Source organism: Rutilus rutilus, assembly GCF_951802725.1.
Source record: "Rutilus rutilus genome assembly, chromosome: 7".
In the NCBI taxonomy this organism is placed as follows: domain Eukaryota; kingdom Metazoa; phylum Chordata; class Actinopteri; order Cypriniformes; family Leuciscidae; genus Rutilus; species Rutilus rutilus.
Genome location: NC_140221.1, coordinates 44,483,296 through 44,506,178, shown reverse-complemented (window position 1 = coordinate 44,506,178; position 22,883 = coordinate 44,483,296).

The window sequence follows — 22,883 nt, the reverse complement described above, 5'->3', positions numbered from 1 at the left end:
GCAGTCAGTCATGACTGTGTTAATTAAAACAAGTCTTTAAAATTATTATTTTGCCTCTTTATGACTTGAATCCGGCTTTCAAAGCCACAGCTGTAAACCACTTTTCATCTCTACAAACCACTCAGATACACTGCTGCTTGAAGCCTCTGGGTGGGAGACATCAGCATTCAGAAATCAACCCACATTCACCAGCAGAATGGAGCGTGATGCATTCAACTAAATAAATGGCTGTAGGTTCAGAGAAGTTCTTGAAACCACCTTAACCGTGCTAAAACTACTGTAACACAACCTCTCATGGCTTATCACTTTTATGAATTGCAAGTAAAAGCTATATCATAAGACAACAAGGTTCAATATGTGATTCAATTGATTTAAAACGATTTTCACATTTCTGGAGTTCTCAGAAGAGGAAGTCGTCATTGATAGGGTAAACTTCTATAGTGGTGAATGGGAGATAACAGCAAATAGGCGGGGGCGGGGGCGGGGGCGGGGGGGGGGGCACAACAGAATTTCTATGACTTTCCAACAGAGGGGAAAAAATAGAGGGAACAGTCAGAAGAGAGAATGATGTCAAAATTGCTTTCACTCCCTCAGCTGTTGTATTAGAAACATACACTCACCTAAAGGATTATTAGGAACACCTGTTCATTTTCTCATTAATGCAATTATCTAATCAACCAATCACATGGCAGTTGCTTCAATGCATTTAGGGGTGTGGTCCTGGTCAAGACAATCTCCTGAACTCCAAACTGAATGTCAGAATGGGAAAGAAAGGTGATTTAAGCAATTTTGAGCATGGCATGGTTGTTGGTGCCAGACGGGCCGGTCTGAGTATTTCACAATCTGCTCAGTTACTGGGATTTTCACGCACAACCATTTCTAGGGTTTACAAAGAATGGTGTGAAAAGGGAAAAACATCCAGTATGCGGCAGTCCTGTGGGCGAAAATGCCTTGTTGATGCTAGAGGTCAGAGGAGAATGGGCCGACTGATTCAAGCTGATAGAAGAGCAACTTTGACTGAAATAACCACTCGTTACAACCGAGGTATGCAGCAAAGCATTTGTGAAGCCACAACATGGGCTACAACAGCAGAAGACCCCACCGGGTACCACTCATCTCCACTACAAATAGGAAAAAGAGGCTACAATTTGCACGAGCTCACCAAAATTGGACAGTTGAAGACTGGAAAAATGTTGCCTGGTCTGATGAGTCTCGATTTCTGTTGAGACATTCAGATGGTAGAGTCAGAATTTGGCGTAAACAGAATGAGAACATGGATCCATCATGCCTTGTTACCACTGTGCAGGCTGGTGGTGGTGGTGTAATGGTGTGGGGGATGTTTTCTTGGCACACTTTAGGCCCCTTAGTGCCAATTGGGCATCGTTTAAATGCCACGGCCTACCTGAGCATTGTTTCTGACCATGTCCATCCCTTTATGACCACCATGTACCCATCCTCTGATGGCTACTTCCAGCAGGATAATGCACCATGTCACAAAGCTCGAATCATTTCAAATTGGTTTCTTGAACATGACAATGAGTTCACTGTACTAAAATGGCCCCCACAGTCACCAGATCTCAACCCAATAGAGCATCTTTGGGATGTGTTGGAACGGGAGCTTCGTGCCCTGGATGTGCATCCCACAAATCTCCATCAACTGCAAGATGCTATCCTATCAATATGGGCCAACATTTCTAAAGAATGCTTTCAGCACCTTGTTGAATCAATGCCACGTAGAATTAAGGCAGTTCTGAAGGCGAAAGGGAGTCAAACACAGTATTAGTATGGTGTTCCTAATAATCCTTTAGGAGAGTGTATAATATAACATATAATATAACACAAAGCATAGCGTTATAAGTATATAACATTTTTAAAGATTTGCATTAACTTGTGTTAATTACTGACTTATTTATTATTATTAAATCTTATTATTATTAATTTGCTGATTACCTTTCAAAAGAGCACCCCAATGATTTTCAGAAAATTCACATCATTCATTTGTGCAAAAATCAAAATATTTGCCAACTTCTGCATTTTGTTGTGGCAGTGTGAATTGTCATTTAGAAAACATAATGACAATGCTACCATTCGTTTTGCATATGTTCAGTTTTCAAAGATGTCTCATAGCAACAAATTACAGAGAATGCAATGCTATAGAATTCATTCTGCACATGTATGATCATCAAGTGTACATATCAAGGATACTTTACCGTACACCTTTCTCTGCAAACACTTTTATTACTTTTATGTACCGCAAGTCAGCTTTCACTATTTTCACAATCTACCATGTACACTTCCCGCTTTCTTGCAAGATTGCAACCTCGTAAAATCACCGGTCCGTGACAACGTTTTTCATGTGGAGGTCAAAGCAGCGCAAGAGGCTCACTGATGCCCTGATCTGATGTAAGTCATGAGAAAATGCCTTTACATTGTTGATCATTGGCAGCATACGTCACAGCATGTTTGCTCGGTTACACTTTATTCCAATAGTCCACTTTAGACATTCTACTAACTATAAGTAACTTTGCAACATGTCAGATATCTCTCATTAGAGTATTAGTAGACTGTTAGGTTAGGTTTAGATGTTAGAGTTCAGGTTAGAATAAGTTGACGTAGTTATCAGTAGAACTTCTGTTGGTGAAGCATCAAAATAAAGAGTTAGCAGATATCAAGCAGACAGTCTACTAATACTCTAATGAGAGTTAGTTGACATGTAGTTGCAAAGTTACTTATAGTAGAATGTCTAAAGTGGACCATCGAAATAAATTTCCTCTGGAAATTAACACCACACATGACTAGTCGTCATTCAATATGAATGTGTTTTAGGGTGTGTTCTTACTTTGGCATTTGCATACATTGGCATTTTAACACCTAACCTAAAGACACAGGGATACTTTCACAGCCTGATTGGTCGGCTTTTACATATATGTGGTGACAGAACTTACAGAACATCCAAAACAATGCCGTGTGCTGGGCTAGATGTGCTCGTTGTATGAACGAATCGTTTGAACGGCTGAGAACCCGTGAAGAGCTTATAAAATCTGTAAAGGAGTCAAAAGAGTAACAGGAATCCCTCTGTCACACACACAAATGAAGATCTGCTGCGAGGAGATGCAATTCTGAAGCCTGTAATGACGCAACATTGCATCGTCATTCTGACGAAACAGTGCGAGCCGCGTTTCCATTACAGATCTGCGCAAAACTTTCGCGATATTTTCTAAATGTCGATAAAAAAAAAAAACATTGCGAAATGACGGCGTTTACATTAACTGATGTTATGTTATTCCAAAAATCATGTTGGTAGGTTTATGTATATTCCAACCACCGCACTAGCCATTATTTTTCATCGAAGGAGACGTACAGGGTGTGTTATCCATGCATTAATGGCAAGGAAAGCCCCTTGTACTTGCAACATGTATGAGGTGTTTCTGGGTGTTTCTCCCTCATCTCTGCTTCAAGGTCTTGATAAATTGTGGCATTTCTTTGTTGTTTAGAATCCAGTATTTTCAAAATACTTTTGTCTTTCATGAGTTTAATAAAGAACTCTGTTTCGCCTTCTGTCCAAACATACCACGCCATCTTTAAAGAAAGATCGACTTTTACATATATGCCAGGTTTTCATTGCAGTTTTGTGAAATATTCCTTTTTCGAATTGCCTGAAAAACCACCTTATGTGAGCGTAAAAACGTTTTGCGATATATGGGAGTTTTTGCAAAATTGGATGTGTTTCCATCGGGCGTATTTTCAATTCGCAATTTCAATTTGCGCAACTTGAAGGGTAATGGAACGCGGCTTATGACGAGAAAAAAAGGTATGCTTGAGCATCCTGTCCTTTTTAGGGTCTCATCTTCCTGTTTTTGGTTCATTTAGATGTCTTTGGTCCGTGTTGCGTTCATGTTTAATTCCACCCGCACCAGTTTGTTTGGAAGCAGACAGAGACCCATCTTTTCAACGGTCTCGGTCTGCTTGTTTGGTGGCACCAAACTCGGTCTGCTTGTTTGGTGGCATCTATGAACGTCTTTGATTTGATAGTTACAGTTCCATTATCATATTATTCTATCCATCTTGGACTGAGACTGTAGCTTTGGATGCCACACGCGTTTGGCTTCATGAGTCAGAATTGTTTTCGCCTGCCTGGCATATTTCTTGTCTTTGCTGAAACACGACTTATAATGCATTTTGCAGCTTGTGTAAAATAAATATATAATGTTGTTGTGCCTTCAGAAGAATTGATTATGACATACTATTCAGTTCTCTGAAAAAGCAGAGGGAAATACATGACGCGCATGCATTAACCAAATAAAAAAGTGAGGAAATGCAAGCCTTTACATATTTATCGCTGAATGTGAATTTTCCCAATGCGTTTGTGTGCGTTTTCATCTTTCAAAGTTATTCATTGACCCTCTGTGAAGTGGAACTATATTAAAGTGAGAATGAGCTGGTGCTCGAGATTCACTCACCCGTCAGTCGAAAATAGTTTAAACGGCCTTCATTCTGCAGAACCTGTAATGAAACTACATCTACAATACTGACGTGTCATTGAGAGCAGAAGCATTATATAAGTCCAGGTTGGGTAATGTTGATTTTTACTGTAGAAGGAAAAGATTTCAATTTGTTTGATATATGAAGATCACATTTAATCGTCTCAGGTACATTTACTCACGGCAACTTCAACATTTTGACCAAAACTGGAATGCAACGTCACACTAGCTTGTGTATAACGATAAGCGTTTGCTTTCTTGTGCTAATGTAAAGTATGTTTTAGACTTCAGACATTTCTAAGCAGGTTATGCATCTCTTTGGAAATATATACACTTTATTCTTAACGTAAAAGCGCAACTTGAAGTAACTTGATTGCGTCGAGGCTTCCGGTCTCATCTGCTTCCAGTTATTTTAGCTGTACAAAAACTGTCCGTTATGCTGCTTGATATTGCAATCTGTTATTTGTTATCATATTAAAAATGATTTTAACTGTAACTTTTGGCCCTATAGCAGTTAAAAAAAAGTTGCAATGCCATGAAATATGCAATGAACTCTGTTAGAGAGCTATATGGCTATTTATCTGTTCAATAAAACACTTTACTCACCTGCTGGCAATAAAAACACCTTCTCCGCATTTTACAACATTTCAAATCAGTTCTCGCCATCTACGAAAAGCCAAGCCGATGTTGATTCTTGTTTTTTTGCCAGTAGATTCTCCTCTGTTCATCGGTTGTTGTTGTTTTTAAAGTGGCCGATTCCCCGGAGGTTGGAGATTATGCTCTTTTCATTCGTTGTGACAACTAACCTAGCTGGAGTTAAGGCCAATTTATACTTCTGCGTCGAGTGTACGCCGTAGTGTACGTCGTAGGCTACGCACGTAGGTGACTCCGTCGTGAGCATTTATACTTCTGCGTTATGTTTGTGTTGCTCTACAGTTACACCACCGAGACGCTAGTTGGCGGGGGCGGGTTTTAATTTTCCACTGTGTTTAGATTCCTCGCGGCTGTTTTGAGTTTAGGCTACTAGCGTCTGAAAGAAAGTGGATCATGTTGGACTTGGAGCTTATCGAGGTGGAAAAACAGTTTTAGTGAAATCACTAAAACTAAAAGGCAGAAACGAGAGAAGGCGTCGGAGGAGATGGTACGTGCAACCTGTGAACCTGTTGACGGTTGAACCGAATTTAAAAATGACGGGCGGTGCAGAAGAACACGCCGGAAATGTGTAGGAGGAAATGCGATGCTACCAAGCCGACCAATCACAGATCTTGCGGTCCGCGTCGCCGCGACGCGTAGTTACATTTTTGAGGAGGTGTGCGTCAGGTTACGGCGAAGGGTACGACGTATGATATGCGTCTATGCGTATGCTACGCCGTACCTACTACGCGCACCCGACGCAGAAGTATAAATTGGCCTTAACTTTTCTCTATGTATGGATATGATGAGACACAAGTGATTGGTATACAATTGGCCTACCATTATGAATCAGGGTAAGACAAAAATGTGTTTTGGAAGGATTGATGATGTATTTGACTCATTAAAATTTTAAGCAGCAAAAAAGAGTTACATACTTATTAGCTAGCTTAATCATAAACACATTGTTTTGTAGCGTAGATTATTTGATCATTTACTGCATTTGTGATTCTTTCAGTTTTTGCACAATCACAGAGAACAGCTTACTTCAGAATTTTGCTACATAAAGTAAGTATGTGCAAAACTGTTCTAAAATATAATCTTCACTAAACTGAATGATGCTCATTTTCAGGGCGTTCACTGCCAAGACTCTAGGAGACTGTGCCAATAACTGTATAGGGAAAATACATGGTTGTAAAAACACTCTTTAGGTTCTTTCCACATTTAGAGTGCAATTTGGTGTCAAAAAGCCACTTTTTGCACAACACGATTTGATATATTTGATAACCCATTATTTAACATGCCATTAATCAAGCGTTAAAAGTAGCTAGTTGAACACAATAAATATCTATATCCCCTCAATAAAATTATTTGGCCTCAGAGGTTATCAGAGTACAAATTCATTCAATACGACATACAGCAATGTCACATAAGTTTTACACTATCTATTGCATTGAACTTAATTGAATTCTAGTTAGTTTTCATTAATTAGTTTTATTATTTAACAATTGTCATTCATTAATCTTGTTTAATTAATATGCTTACTATAACACAAAACAGTAGTATTGAGAAAATAATTTCTGTGGTATATAAACTGTTATTTGAATGCAAAACTTTAACTGAAGTGAGCTGAATAACGTCACCATTGTCTTCTTTATAGCTGAATTGAACTTGTTTCATGATGAATGAACTTTACATGAACTAAATAATGACAATTATGTTACAGCTGCTTCACAGCAGAATTTGAATTTGTCTCATATATGAGGAAGTTTGCATAATTAATTCTGTTACCTTCCTATTGTGAAGCTGCTTTGATGCAATTTCTATTGTATAAAGTGCTATAAAAATAAATCTGAAAGGTGATTTGAGGTGTGTGCGGCTTTAAATGAAGAGCGTGATCGTTATTTGCCAGCAGGGGGCATCAGTTAGCATGTAACTAAACAGGAGCCGCTTCACTTAACCCCTACTTTCAAATCCAGCTGGGCATGTGTTAGAGTTCAATAAACTCAGAAGACATACACCACATCACAGTACAACAATTGGATGAGGGCTTATAGTTTGCTAAAATAGGGCACCCAAAAATGAAAATTTTGTCATCTATTCACCCTCTTGTCACATAAAACCTTTTTTCTCCCGCTGTGGACTACAAAATGGGTTTCACACGCTGCTTTTTACATCAAATCAAAGTCAATCAGGACTGGACCTGTCAAGCTCAGAAAAAAAGGACAAAAAACATGGCACAATTGGTGCACTATATATGTTCTGAAGCCATCCACAGTTGTTATTCACTGATAATCTTTCCTTCTGCCGCAGCTCTTAAAATCAATGTTCATATTTAAACTCGCTTCTGCATCAATGACACCAAACTCCATTGGATCTCCTGTGTTTTGAGACTGAAAAAAGATGCTAGAGCTTCAATGCATGTTAGAAAACCTAGACCCTTGTAAGACTTTATACGCTGAATATGCGCTACTCAAATTATACAGAAAGCATCATAACTATGTGATATAGTTGAACAAAACTACAAAAATACAAGAAAGAGATATAAAATGTGATGTCCAAATCGGCATCCTGAAGCAAAACTATTGAGAAATTCCCTTGAGTCTTAATAAAAAACATTATACGTATATTCTAACGTTCAGAAGTTTGGAATCATTACGATTTTTTTGTGTGTGTTTCTTCTGCTCATCAAGGCTGCATTTATTTGATCAGAAATACAGTATTATTGTGAAATATTATTACAATTTAAAATAAAATTAATATATTTAAAATCTAATTAATTCCTGTGATCAAAGCTGAATTTTCAGCATCATTACTCCAGTCTTCAGTGTCACATGATCCTTCAGAAATCATTATGCTGATTTGCTGCTCAACAAACATTAATTACAATCAATAATAATAATATTAATTTTGCTGCTTAAAAATTCAGCTTTGCCATCAAGGACTATACGATGGCCCAGTAGTGCACAGCACAACCAAATTTAAAAAGCAAACATACATTTTGTTGTGTTGTACACTACTGGGCCAACTTAAAGGACAAATGACATAGGCTGTGTATGCATGTATATCCATAAGATTTTCTCAAAGCTGACTGTCTATGGACAACTGACTTTTTCTATGACCCGAGCAATAATGTGGGAGCTAAAACCCATTTCCCCATTGATGAGCACGTACACGTACGCTGAGGAGAAACTTTCCGCTCACTGAGGCCGAGAGAGACAAAGAGGGAATACAAAATGATATTTTACAAATACTGTCCTGCTGGCAGCACTTTATCTTTAACGTTAGAATAAATGGAAGTGGAGGGGCGATTGACGTACAGCTGGAATGCAGATGAATCCGAGCGAGTGCGCGAGGAGATAGTTGTGATGCATTGAAACTTCCTCGGATTCAATGATTTCCATTCGGTTCCGCAGTGCGAAGAACACAATTCCAGAGGGGGGGAGGAGAGCTGGCGAAAGTACAAAGCCAGAGTGGATAGTAGGATAAGAAGTGATCCTGTCAGTCAGTGAGGAGGGAGAGAGCAGAGTTACACAGCTGTGGATGAGGAAGAGTGCATGATTGAAATGAAACACTGGCATACTGCATAGTGTGCATTGCTGCACATGACCTCTCTATGTTGCATGTTTACGGATACGTACAGCAATCTATTCTAAAATGAATAATAAAAAATTCCTCATTTCGCATTTTTAATCCAATTTATAGTAAAATTGTTTGCCACAACCATAAGGGTTTCTTGAGCTACTACCTTGATGTTACTGTTTAAACTAACACTATTAAAAACACTTTTCGTTAAAGGAGTAGTTCACTTTAAAATGAAAATTAGCCCATGATTTACCCACCCTCAAACCATTCTAGGTGTATATGACTTTCTTCTTTCAGACAATACAATCGGAGTTATATTAATAAACACCCTGACGCTTCCGAGCTTTATAATGGCAGTGAATTGCAACCATCAGTTTGAAGCTAAAAAAAAGTGCATCTATCCATGATAAAAGTGCTCCACAGGGCTCTGGGGGGTTAATGAAGGCCTTCTGAAGCAAAGCGATGAGTTTGTGCAAGAAAAATATTCATATTTAAAATTTTATAAAGTAAAATAACTAGCTTCCGACCAAATGAACATATGAATTCGACTTAAGTCTAAAGCGCAACTTATACGAGTTAAGCCTGTTTTATACTTCTGCGTCGGACCTACGCCGAAGCCTCTACGCTGTAGGCAACGCATTGGTTTTCATTTATACTTCTGCGTCGTTGTCCGCGTTGACGCGCGCAGAGGGAGCATGTGAAACCCGAGGGAGGGGTTCTAGCAGACCAATCACAGCGCTTGTGTCCGCGTAGAGTTGACGCGTTGTTACATTTTTGGAGAGGTGCACGTCAGGGTACGCCGAAGGGTACGCGCGCTACACACAGCCTACGATGTAGCTACGGCGTGAGTTCGACGCAGAAGTATAAAACAGGCTTAATGCGACGTACTGCTGATATTTACGCTACGCCATGACGCACTACGCTACTTTCCACGTCATAAGTTGCGCTTTAGACGCAAGTAGACTGTATGGCCGCTTGGCCGGAAGCTAGAATTTTACTGTCACGCTTTAAGCTGCGTGAGGCACGTCGAAGCAGACTCAGAAGACAGGATTAAGTGACAACAGGAATTTAATATGAACAGAAACGTACCAAAACTACAACACAGTGTTAACGAGAACCGACACTTCTTTGAGCTTCAAACTGATGGTTGCAATCCACTGCCATTGTAAAGCACCGAAGTGCCAGGGTGTTTATAAATATGATTATATTTGTCTGAAAGAAGAAAGTCATATACACCTAGGATAGCTTGAGGGTGAGGGCTAATTTTCATTTTAAAGTGAACTACTCCTTTAATGACCCCCAGTGGTGAAAATCAAGTTTTTAATGTTGTTTATATATCTATGTGATGTTTTTAATCTGCTTTAAGACCAACCATGTGTAAATTCATAAGTCAACATTATTCAGTATTTTCTCCTTAAAACTGCAGTGAACCAAAGACAATCTCAAAAACACGGTTTGAAATCGCCCGTTTCCTTCCGTCACAAACATGTAACCAATACTATCAACGTGTGGGGCGGGGCTTTTCCTATCATTGGGAAACTAGACATTTTAACACAGTGAGCACAAGAATACCTTGGGTACAAAAAATTGGGTATACGGCAATATATTTAAATGTAAATGTAAATATAGCAGATGAATTAGGCATATTATGATGTTATGATGACCTATACTACATTCACCACTGACTTATGTTCAAAGCATTTCTAAGGATGCTGATGTTTAGAAGGCAGACTGAGATGGTGAACGGGAACATACAAATTAGCATATTCAATTCTAAAACATATAGAAAATCTGAATACTGTGTACAGTACACATATGGTGTTCTTCTAAGATATTGTGTAGTCTGAATATACCTCCATTTGAAGAAGGACAGGAATGTGTATTTAAAGAGATGAGCTCATATGCTACGTGAGAGGACAAAGCTTTGTTTTCTGCTCTGAAAATGAAGGAATTTCAATTCTCAGTGGCCTTCCTTCAGGGTTTGCTTTCTCACAGCTGCTGTGTTGGTATATACTTGGCTTCCATTGCCATCTCTCCCCTCTTTTGCTCTCTCCTCACGTCAACCTGATACTTTGCAGCTTAATTGAACCCCAGCAAATGACAAGAAGTCTGAATCGCTGAGAGCTTCGGCGGCCCCACTTGCAGTTTCATCCTTTTGAATAAAACATATTATTCCTATCACTGTCACTGTTCCAAACCTTAGTCTGTGACTGACCTGCCAACAGCTAACCTGGGTGTAAAGTTCCCCTACACCTTCCCCTCTGTCTATCCCCATCTCTCACTCCTTTAATCTCCCTTCTTCAATCTATCTCTTTCTCACCGGGCTCCTTTCCATCACTACCACAGTGATTCTGTGAGAAAGCACAGTATGTTTTTGAAATTTATGAGACAAGACTAAGAGGAGGCATACTGACAGATGAAGTCCATCTTCCAGAAACTTCAGCGCTGACCTCAGTCCCCATGGGACGCTACAACTAAAACTCCAGCTGGGTCATTCATGTTCAGGACATATGATCTCTGTAACTCTTAAAATATGAATATGTAATTTAGGATAACAGAATTTCAGAAACACTGTAAACCCTAATAAGTTAGCAGAACTTTGAGGTAATCAGTTGCATCAACTTGTTTAAAGTTAAACTCCAAGACTGAGTTAGCAGAACTTATTTTTTTGTACTACACAAATATGTTAATTGCAACTGAAATTTTTAATAAGCTAACTCACACAATTTCAAAAGCTGCTAATATAACAAGCAAGGAGACTAATTTGCATATATGCAACATGCCATATACTGTACATATTTTTCCAATTTTGCAGTCATCCTTGACCAAACCAATTTGGTCAAGGATGGTCTCAATTTGGTCTCTATTTTTCAACAAAATGATAACCTGCAAAACTGCAACAGAACAGAAACCCAATAAATCCCAACATAACAGAAGATTAAACACGAATACACCCCTGCCTTATATTTATCTAGAGCAAAAAACACACAAAATAACATTTCATTTCAATATGTTTTCTCATTTTGTAGTCTGACGCAAAGCATGTTGGGAACTAATAATAATAATAAAAACCTTTGTTTTCTAGTTTCTATATGTAGTCGACTGTACATCTCAAAGCGCTTTACAGAAACAAACAAAAACAAACAAAAATAAACCATATAAAATAATCCACAATATAAAATTAAAATGAAAGCAACAAAATACAACAAATTAAATAATGCACAATGAAAAATTGGTTACACTTTATTTCAATAGTCCACTTTAGACATTCTACTAACTATAAGTAACTTTGCAACTACATGTTGTAACGACTGAGACAATCAAACACATAACTATTTGTTACATTTAACAAAGAAGCTTTAAAGCGCACTCTTAGGAATGAAACACCCCCAAAAGAGACAAGAGAGCAGGAAAGGTTTCAGTCGCCAGGGCGACGATCAGATAAGATGGCTTTATTGCTATGAAAAATAATCAGACCTTAAACCTTAAAAATAAACAGACCCTAAAACAGACTTTCCTGCATTCATTTATAGATGAACTGATCTATAACTGAACATGCATCCCAGGACACTGTGTGAATGATTTACTGTCTTGTGTAGTGTCTTTTGATACTATTATGTATTTTATTATAGAACCAACGGTCAATGTAACCTCAACTATACTATGTCTGGTCTCTATAAACTCCAATCTTCGTCCTCCATTTGTTAATTTACATTATATTTTGCTAACTTTGTGACCCATTAGTATTATAAGAATCTTGAAAAAAAAAAGTCTTAAACACCCAATGAAATGACATATTCAAATGCCCTGCTAGAACACAAAGGGTCGTAAAATCTCCCTCCAAAGGGAAAACTTCTTATTGGCTCACACACCTCCAGAGGGTGTGACATCTTACCGCTTTACAAATCACTGATCACAATATCAGCTCTCTTAGTTCCTTTCTGGAATCCTGATGTGAAGATGATGCTGAACTAGAAGTTTTCTAAGGACCCCCAAGCTTGTGCCAGGCTGCGGCCTTGTCTTTCCATTCACCAGAGATCCTCTGACTCCCAATGGTTCTCTCTCATCAAGACCACATCAGCAAAGATCAACTGGAGCCTCAACAAATTGCATCCGGACAGTTTAATTCAAATGGGCGAGACATGCAAGTATCAAACTTAGTCTCATTATTTGATACATTAAGTATCCTTACCCCTTTTAAAGAAGGTTCATTAATTCTAATTCTATTAATTAGAATTAATAAACAATTAACACTGAGTGTTCACGGCACAAACAGGTTAATTGATTGTTATAATCATTTTACAACATTAAGTTAATTCTGATCCAAATATTCATAATCAGTTATAACAAGTTATGATTGATTATTAATATTTCTTTAGAGCTAATTTGCTACAGTGTCAACTAACTCTCATTAGATTATTAGTAGACTGTAGTAGACTGTCTGGGATTCAGGTTAGGAGAATAAGTTGACTTGTAATTGCAAAGTTACAGCAATCCCCTTAGTAGAATGTCTAAAGCAAAGCAAATAAAAGCTACCCTAAAAAAAATTGTTTTACGGTAAGATTTAAAAATGCTAAGAGATTTTTCTTGTCTTATCTCGATCGGTAAAGAATTCCATAGTTTTGGAGCTAATGAAGATAAAGCCCATCTCCCATCAATCGTACGCGAGTTAAAAGTTAAACAGTTAAAAGACCCTTTTCAGATGGTTTCAGTATAGGGAATTATAAGTTCGGTCAAGTATTGAGGTGCCAACCCATGTAAAGCCTTGTAAGTAAGCATCAGAATTTTAAAGTCTACCCTAAACCTAACTGGGAGCCAATGCAAAGACTCCAAAATGGGAGTAATGATCTCTTATCCTAGTTCTAGTAAGGATTCTAGCAGACAAGTTTTGCACTACCGGCAATTTACTCCAGCCAACAAGGCATTACAATAATCAATACGGGAAAACACAAAAGTCTGCTGCACTCTTTCTGTTTAGCTTAAGTCTAATATAATCAGTCATTGGGTTCACTGACTAATATTTATTAATATTTGAGTGAAATAAACAAATTCCATCTGGTAAATGTCACTGTTCGGGTTTACAGTGAATATGATCCGGTGCTTAAAAACAGTGATGGCGTACTTTTGTAGGCCAACCTAGAAGTTAGATTCACCCTGTTTCCCATGACAATAGCTGCATCCAAAATCGAATATTTCCCTACTATATATAAAAACGGAACGCCAAAGGAGTAGTAATGTCCAAATACATAGTAGGCCTTTTCGAAAAACAAATGTTGGAATTCCCCTGCAGATATTGATGGGAACAAAATCACAATTGGTTGCCAGTGTCAATACAGCCTAGGAAAAATGTCAGCTCCCAAAACACAATCACATCACGTTTGTATCACTGTAACTTACAACAGCAGGTGTCTTCATGACTGAAGGATTTCTAGTCAAATATTGACTGTTTCTGCAGGTGCACAGAGTAATCACACGCCTTTTGCTTCACTGGCTATTATTTGTCTTACTAAACAACTCAAATGACAGCATTAGTCTCTGTACGGCCCCACCAGCACTGGAGCATCAATAAAAATGTGTGACATTACCACAGGCTGACCACTTTTTTAATCTATCTTGGATCTTTGATATTTACTCATCATTTGCCATAAAAATGTCTTTTGCATCTTCATTCAGGGGTTTTTCTTAGCAATTATTGAAATATTTTATTAACTGTGATTAATATTATACCATTTAACAATGTAAAGTCTTTTATCATGTCAATAAAGTTACTTGAATCTTGATTCATTTAATGAATAATTCAGCATGCAATGTGAGCGATTGGATAAAAAAAATATATAATCGATTGACAGATCTATAAAGTAAAGGCAAAATTTTCAAAAAATGTTGGAATAAAAGTATGCTATGCTGTATGCTGGTAGTATCCGAATAGCTTCTCTTCTAAGGAGTCTTTTTTTTTTCTCTCCTGTTGTTGTTCTGCCTTTTCATTTATTAATGAGATGTGGCCATACATCATGGTGATTAATCTCTGAAGAACATTCAATCCGTTCAAGTGGAAAGACACATGTGGGTGTAAACGCTTGTTTCTCGTCTCACCTCAGGAGTCAGGAGCACAGAATCCACCCTGGATCATTTTCCCCTCGCTTTCATGTGAGCGGTGGAGGCTTGTTCCCGCCTGTGTCCTCTCTGGCCTCTTTCATCCTTTTCTTTTGATGCTGCTCTCTTTTTTGAGTTGTTAAAGTGTTTTTTCTCCCCTTCTGGGTATAAGTGGTGTCTTTGTTGTGCATTTTCTCCTGCTGTTTTTTTTCCCCGTAACACGTTCTCTGTGAAGTAGATATACCGATAGCACGTTATATTGTGGCATGGAAGTGCTCGGCGCTCCATTATCGTGGCAAACTTTGGAAACAAACAGTTATTGATGTACAGTGGTGGCCACATACAAACTGTATGTGGTAAAATTCTGCAGTGATTGTGCTGTACTAAAGCTATTACATGATTAAAACAAATATTCATAGAACCTTAATTCCTAATCCAAGTCGGTTAAGATGAGTTTTTTTATTCATTTGTAAAACCGAACAATATAGAATGGAAACGATAGCATGACCAATTAACAGCTCAATTGAGTTATATTGCTTTTATACAACGCTTAACACTTAACTTAGATCAATATCTTGACTATTTCAGACAATAAAATAATTATAAACAAAGACACAGCAGAATAAACGGTGGCGTTGAATGAATCAGTGTCAGAACTGTGAATGATCTGACTCATTCATAATGAAAGTCAGTTGTTCCTGTTCGTTCCTATAATGTTTCAGTGTTGTTGAATGAATCGGTTCAGTGATCGATTCAGTGACTCACTAGGTCCTTTTGGTTCCTGAATTAATTAGGGTTTTTGAACAAATAGCCAAGGTTGTGTGACTCATTCATAAAGAAAGTCGCTTGTTTCGTTCCTGAGTGAATCGGTGTCTTTGAACAAATCAGTTGTGAATTTTTGAATGACTCACTCATAAAGACAGTGGCCTTTGAGAAGGTACTTATTTTGAATAAGTACTTGCTTTGCCAACCTCAAAAAGGTACATTCTATACAGTATGAAGGTAATCCGGATATACTACATTTGTCACGTCACTTCATTTCACTGCCATTCACAAATACTCTCCCATGGCCTCACAGTAAAGTGTCAATCGTATGCACACTTCAGAATCTTTCCTGAAACAGGAGGTCATCCGGGTACTTTTTGCCTAATCAATTTTATGAGAACTGTAAATTCGACCATACTACTTTTGTCACATACTATGTGATTTCAGATAAAGCCAGTACTTGTTCCTATGAGTGAATCGTTTTTTTTTTTTACGAATCGGTTGCAAATGATTCAATGATTCGCTCATAAAGACATTCTTGATTTGCAGTGTTTTTGAAAAATTTGTTGTTTTCAGTCATTATACAGTTAGTCTACTTGTTGCCACCTACTGGCATAACTAGGTATCAACCAGCCTTGATCGCTTCAAATGACTTTTATCGGTCAGTTGATTTCACTGATCTATAATGCATAGGCCTATAGTCTTATAGATCAATCATTCTTCTGCTGTGTCACTCTGAAATAGTCCCAACCAATGTTTTTTACCTGCTCTAAATAATAGTATAGAACAGCAAATATGTTTTGATTAGCTGTGACATATACTGTCATTTTGTCTTAAGTTTTACTCAAAGTGAAGTCCTGACAGAAGAGAGGGGATGGACAAATAAAGAAAGAGAAAGAATGATGGACCGTCTGAGATAAAAACCATACCTGATAAAGTGGACAGAGTGGAAGAGTTACTGATGACTTTGTTCCCAGAGAGAAAGAGAGAGAGAGGGCTAGCCAAGAGAGATTTATTGCTGTTCTCTACATCTCTTAATTTTACATGCTGTCTTTTCTGGAAGGGAGTTTAGGTTTTACCGGGCTGTCAGCAGTGATTTATGTCGCTATTCATCACAAAGTACAGTTAAAAATATGAGTGTGTGGAGAAAGATAGCCAGGTAAACGTATCTCTGCATGGGGGGACGTTCTCAAAAGAGGCATTCTTGCATCCATTAAAGTTAATGAGACGACATATAGGCTATAGTGGCTCCAAACCACATACGTAAGGCTATGTAAATAATCATTAGGATCATAACTTTATTCTCTAAACATTGGATGGACATCCAACTAAGATGTTTCAGAAGAAAAGCTCCATAACGGATGGATGATTGAGCTAATGTTTTGAGAACATTATTAGCCTAAAGACCAGATAACATTCTATCAGTGTCACTGGAAGAACTTTTAGAGAACCTTGCCAGAACGTTAGCTAGAGGTCTGAATGTTTGTAGAAAGTGTGACCTGCATTAAGATTCTTTATTTATCATTTTGTTTCACAAAAAAAAAAAAACCTTAAGCCATGCATAACAAACATGCCTCCTATTTAATATTGAACTTTATGATGCTGAAAACCATATCACCTGATCATATTTGTTCCTGGCTTCCTTTGCAACAAATTATGTGTTTTGGTAAAAACTGTTACAAAGACCACAAACTCACTAAAAAAGCCAAGAGTCAAACTGTCCAACTAAACGAAACACTGATCACCATAATGGTGACCAAACAGTTTCAATAAAGCATCTAAACCTCTGTTAATTTTCTCTGTTAATTCTCAAAAAGAACTTCTGCTGAGATCTTGAGAGATTTATTGTCTTCTTTTATAGCAGTTGATTTCAGGCTGCATGTTTGGCTTTAGGTCCGTTGTAGTTGTTGTGTTTCATTTTCTGAGAGTGCAAGCATGATGTTGAACCAACATCACATTATAACAATTGATTCAATGATGAAAATTTTTTTTTACTTGCGGGTGCAAAAGAGATGTTGATTCAAAGTGGTTAACATTGACACATTAACATTGATTTAACATTGTTTTGTTGGTTGCTTGCTATCTGGGTAAGGTACAAAGATGTACCTTTTCACTTTTGTACCTTAGGGTACTACCCCAGTGACAGCTATGCACCTTTTTTTAGATAGTTCATTATAGATAGTTTTTGATTCTTGTTCACAAAATTAAGCTATCAGAAAACCCTCTCATTTAAAAGAGATACTTGTGCACATCTTTAGTGCATCTTCAGTGAATCAGGTGCAGTTAGCACGTACAAATAAACAGCGCTTGCAGCAGGTGCACTTTATTTGTGCGAACTGTTCCTTTAACTCCATGTCTTTGTTTTTCTTGTTTCCTCTATTTTTATTCTTTGTATGTTTGCTCCTGAGTGTGTACGTTTAAAGGTATGACTGCAGTGGTAAAGCCGCGGCCCGTTCACCTTGTCAGAACTTATCAGCTTGTTTCTGCTTTGTTATTGCCAGAGGCATGAATTAATTCAGCTACAAATGCAGCATGCTTTGTGTGTTTTTCTTCTTTACCCTACTTCCCTTTCTCAATCGCTCGGGCACAGAATCCATCCCGCATTTTTTCCTTCTCTCTTGATTTGTCATATCTTTCTTGTTCCTCCTCTTTATTTCTGTCTCTGTGCGGCAGTGAAGAATACGCTACCTGAATTTCACACACATAAGCTGGTTTATTGGCATGCATGAGCGGTAGCTGTGATATTAAAGCAGACTCATGTCCTCTCAATGGTCTGTTTTTACATGAGTGGATTAAATTGTCATTGTTTAGACATCTTCCACAGCCAATGAGAGATACCTGAACTGTGCAACAAGAGCTCCAGGGTTTCTTCTGATTCAGAAACACAAAGAGAGAGTGTGTTAATGCAAGCACATCTTAAAGGGATAGTTCACCCGAAAATGAAAATTGTGTCATTTCTTACTCACCTTCAAGTTGTTCTAAACCTGTATGAGTTTCATTCTTCTTTTAAACAAAACAGAGTCAATGAGAATCAGAGTAAATGAAAATAACTGAGTGAGAAATGAAGGCTATTAAACACCTAATATTTTTCCCTTTACCTGTGCAAATTGTCATTTTAGCTTGAAGTGACAAACTTCAAGTGTGAATCCGTGCATATGTGCAAGTGCTGAATGTGTTGAGCTATAGCGTGCAATGCAACAAATAAAAAAGATGGAATATTATGACTATGATTACTATTGATCACTTTGTTTTAGATTTTCATATCACGTCCATACCTTATCGATTACATCACACAAACCTTAGTGTTTTGTTTAAAGTCCCCCTGTGGTGAAAATCCAGCTTTTAATGTTGTTTATATGATGTGTTTTTAATATGCTTTAAGACAAACCATGTGCAAATTCATAAGTCAACACCATTGCTGAGTATTTTCTCTTTAAAACTGCAGTGAATCGCTGGTGTTGATGTCACAAACCTTGTAACCAATCAGGTCAACGTGTGATCGTCAAGGAGTGGATCTCTGAGCTGGTGTGAGTGAGTGGAGGCAAGGCTAATTTGCATATTCATAGAACCGCATATACTAAATGAGGCAAGGGTGTAGAGTTACATTCAAGCTATTTTAAGGCATGAAGACATTTTCTCAAAGATGCCATGTCAACCAAAGATGAGATTTAAGGGATACATTTATTCACTACAGGGGGACTTAAAAAAGTAATTGAGTTGACAGTTGGCTCAGTGTGTTTGGTCGCGGCAAAAGGTCATTTGACTTGCGTGGGATAGATTTCAACAGACTGTGGCACGTAAATCACAGCAACTCATTTCTCCTTTACATTGCGCTCCTTGTTATACACAAAATTATGATGCAATACAACAGACAAGCATTTTAAAGGCCAATTCACACGCGTTCACAAAACAACGTCTGCTCTCACGTCAACACAACACGCATGCGTCGTGGTACCACTGTAATCACATGGATTACTTTAATGATATTTTTACTACTTTTGAGCTTAAAAATGGTAGTTGCGTAGCTGTCAATGGAGGGACAGAAAGCTCTCAGGTTTCGAAGAGGAACGAAAGTTTTACGGGTTGAGTAATTAATGACAGAAGTTTCATTTTTGGGGTGAACTAACCCTTTAAGACAGCATTTTCTCTGTTCAAACAGAATGCTTCATTTTTTTGTAAAGATACAGTGACTAACCCGCCTCTTAGTTTGGCCCCAATTGAGAAGTTAGCCTCTTTGGTCTCTTTGATTCATGGAACCGTTGGATCCGTCGAGTGTGTTCGGGGACAGTAGCTTTTCCCCAGTTGTTCGGCTTTGGTTTTGGTTCTCAGTGTGATTTCCAGGGAAGCTGAAGGCAATGTTTCTCCTTCCACAGCAGGAAACAGAAGTTGTAGCTGAAACTTGCCTCAGGGCTTGCTAGATCATCCAGCAAATCCACTGCTGTATTTTGGTCCTTTCCTCTGGACTTCATGTCGGACTTGTGTCAGACTATCTGTCTTTCCTTTTGGATGCATATTGTAGAGCACATTTTACATGCCCGCTGAGTTTCTCTTTGTGACTCACATTACAGACGAGATGGCTTTGAACCTATTTGAAATGACTAGTGCTGGATCTGGAACAAGCAAACAGACACTCATGAGATTTTTATGACAGCAGGGCAGCGGGCATGACAGCACGGCTGTTGAATCAACGAGTGCAACTGATTGACAACGAAGGGAAAGAGGTTCTGACAACCTATTTCAAATGACTTTGCTTTTGGATTCGTCATACAGCCAGACTTTTGACTTTTCAGAATTCACATTGCACGATATTGCGACCAGGGCCGGCTTTATGCATAGGCATTCTAGACACATGCCTATATGCTTGCACGGTCATGGGGGCCTTCAGGAGAACGGATATATATTTTATTATTATTATTTCACTCTAATGCTAAAACTCTGTTAGACTATTACTTTATATATACAAAAGCTATCAGTCAGAAACCTCAATATTTCGTCTTTATTTTCCATAAATCAGAACTATTGGTCACCTTTTATGTCTGTCTGTGGGTTTTGCAAATATTTAATCAATGAAAAGTGTTAAAAACAGCTTGTGACTAAAGCTTGTAACTCCATTGGCTCCTCAAACTGTCAGTCAAACCTAATAACTCCGCCCCACCTCTACAGTATATGAATGAAGTGCCTGGACCATCTTTGCTTGTTCGCAATGCAAGGGTAAATAAAGAACTGGTTGTTTGAATAAGTACAGCGTTTTCTTTACTCAAGAAAACCATTATACTAATGTTTTATGTATGTGAAATTTACTAGCAATTTCTGAGTAAAAATTGTTTCACCAGACTTTTTCACTGTTTGAATTCACTGTTATCATTTTTATTCTGAATATATTTAAATAACTTAGCTGTTATATTAAAGTCAGCTTGTGAGGTTTCTGTTGCCTAACAATAAATGTTGTGCTTTAACTACTCAAAGTTTCTGAATGTAGAAAATATTTTTTTCCCCTGTTGTATTTACTTCACAATTGTTTTATACTAAAAGCACCGCTATATTAGTGAAATAATTTATTGCAATCAATTGATAGCCATAACGGTTTTCTGTTATTATTGATGTCAATATACCTTTCAGAGTTGTTCAGTCAGACTTGTTTGAAATGATTGCATTATTCATTTATATGTTGTATCACATTTCTGCAAATCACTATTACAGAGATACATGAATATGGCTTTAGTGTTTCATATTCTCATTTTAATTTTAATGAGCTCTCAATGAGACAGAGCGAAGCGTACCGAAGATATCATTATTTCAAGCCTCATGTTAGTAACACTGATTAGCTCTCTATTTTTGATGATGTTTTGTCAATTGGCCCTATTAAATAAGATTTAATACCTTCTAGGGTTTATTAGACTTTTAAATGGATCCTGAAATGCTTGAGTGTGTTTTATGATGAATAATAAGCCATTATATTTTCTCTTTGCTATTCATGTTTATGATGCACCATTTGTCATATTTTTTGCACTTTGCAGTTGCATGGTAAAAGAATCAACAAATTGTTCTTTAGTCTTCATATTAGTTAGCTACATCAAGGTGTGCACATCATTTTCTCTCTATTTGTCATTTGTTCAACACAATCTCATGAAAGGGTTTAAGCAAAGAAACAACTGTTTCTTCTTTAAGTGCAGGCTAAACTCAATGTCAGCGTTCTTATAATTGTTGGTCCTTTTAAAAACAGCTCATTTTTAATGGCTAAACGTTGACAGAGGATGCTGTATTGACTACAGATACTTTATATGGAGCTGTAGTGTTATAGTTATTTTTCTTACAACATATTATTCACAAAAACACTTCTTTATTCTTTATATACTTGTTTTCAACATTCACTTTCTAGACCCAGTTCCATTCAATGCATGCTGTGAACTGCCTAAGTTAATGCAACTAAACTAATTAATGTAGTCCCAACAACACATTTAAGTTGATGGAAAGCAATGAAATTAAGTATAAATGAGTGGCATTATTTCATTTTAATTGAACAAGCAGCAGAAATCTTTTTTTTTTTTTTTTTTTTTTTAGGTGTACAACCATAGCCTATGAAAACTATAAAAATGCCTCCATAGAAGGTTATATATGCTTTTCTTTAAAAATATGCAGGATTCTTTCAGATGCTGGGCTTTTTGTGTGCCAGAGATCTGACTCAAGTGAATTTTAATAGAAACGCAAAAAAAATCGATTCCAGCTTCTATAGCAGATTTTTTAGATGTCTATGCAAAGACCTGACAGGCTGACAAAATATCATACATTGCCTGCTTTGCTCTTTATTGGTGGCTGGATCATTCATTCTCTGTTTGGTAATGAATCACTGGCATTGAATACAGATTGTGTTGTTGGGCAAATGAGATATACGTAATATACATGTTTACTTACTGTGCTGTTGTTTTCCACCAAAATGAGGTCACTTCCTGGAGGATGATGATGTCATTGAGGAACTGGTTTATAGTTAAAGGGAGTTTTCAAGACTTTTAATATGGAAAGGTATATTGAGGGCACAGGAAATTATAATCTGGTTTTAATATTGCTTTTAATATTGTTTATATGTCTATGTGGTGTTTTTAATATGCTTTAAGACAAACCATGTGCAAATTCATAAGTCGACACCTAGTGATGTAGTACTCGAGTCCGGTCTCGAGACCGATTCCTGCTTTCTCGGACTCGACTCGGACTTGTTCCTTCAAAGACTCGGTCTTGACTCGGACTCGGCATAGGCGGTCTCGTCCCCATCACTAGTCCACTAGAATACATACCACCAGAATTTTTTTATTTGCTCTGCATGTCCTAACTATG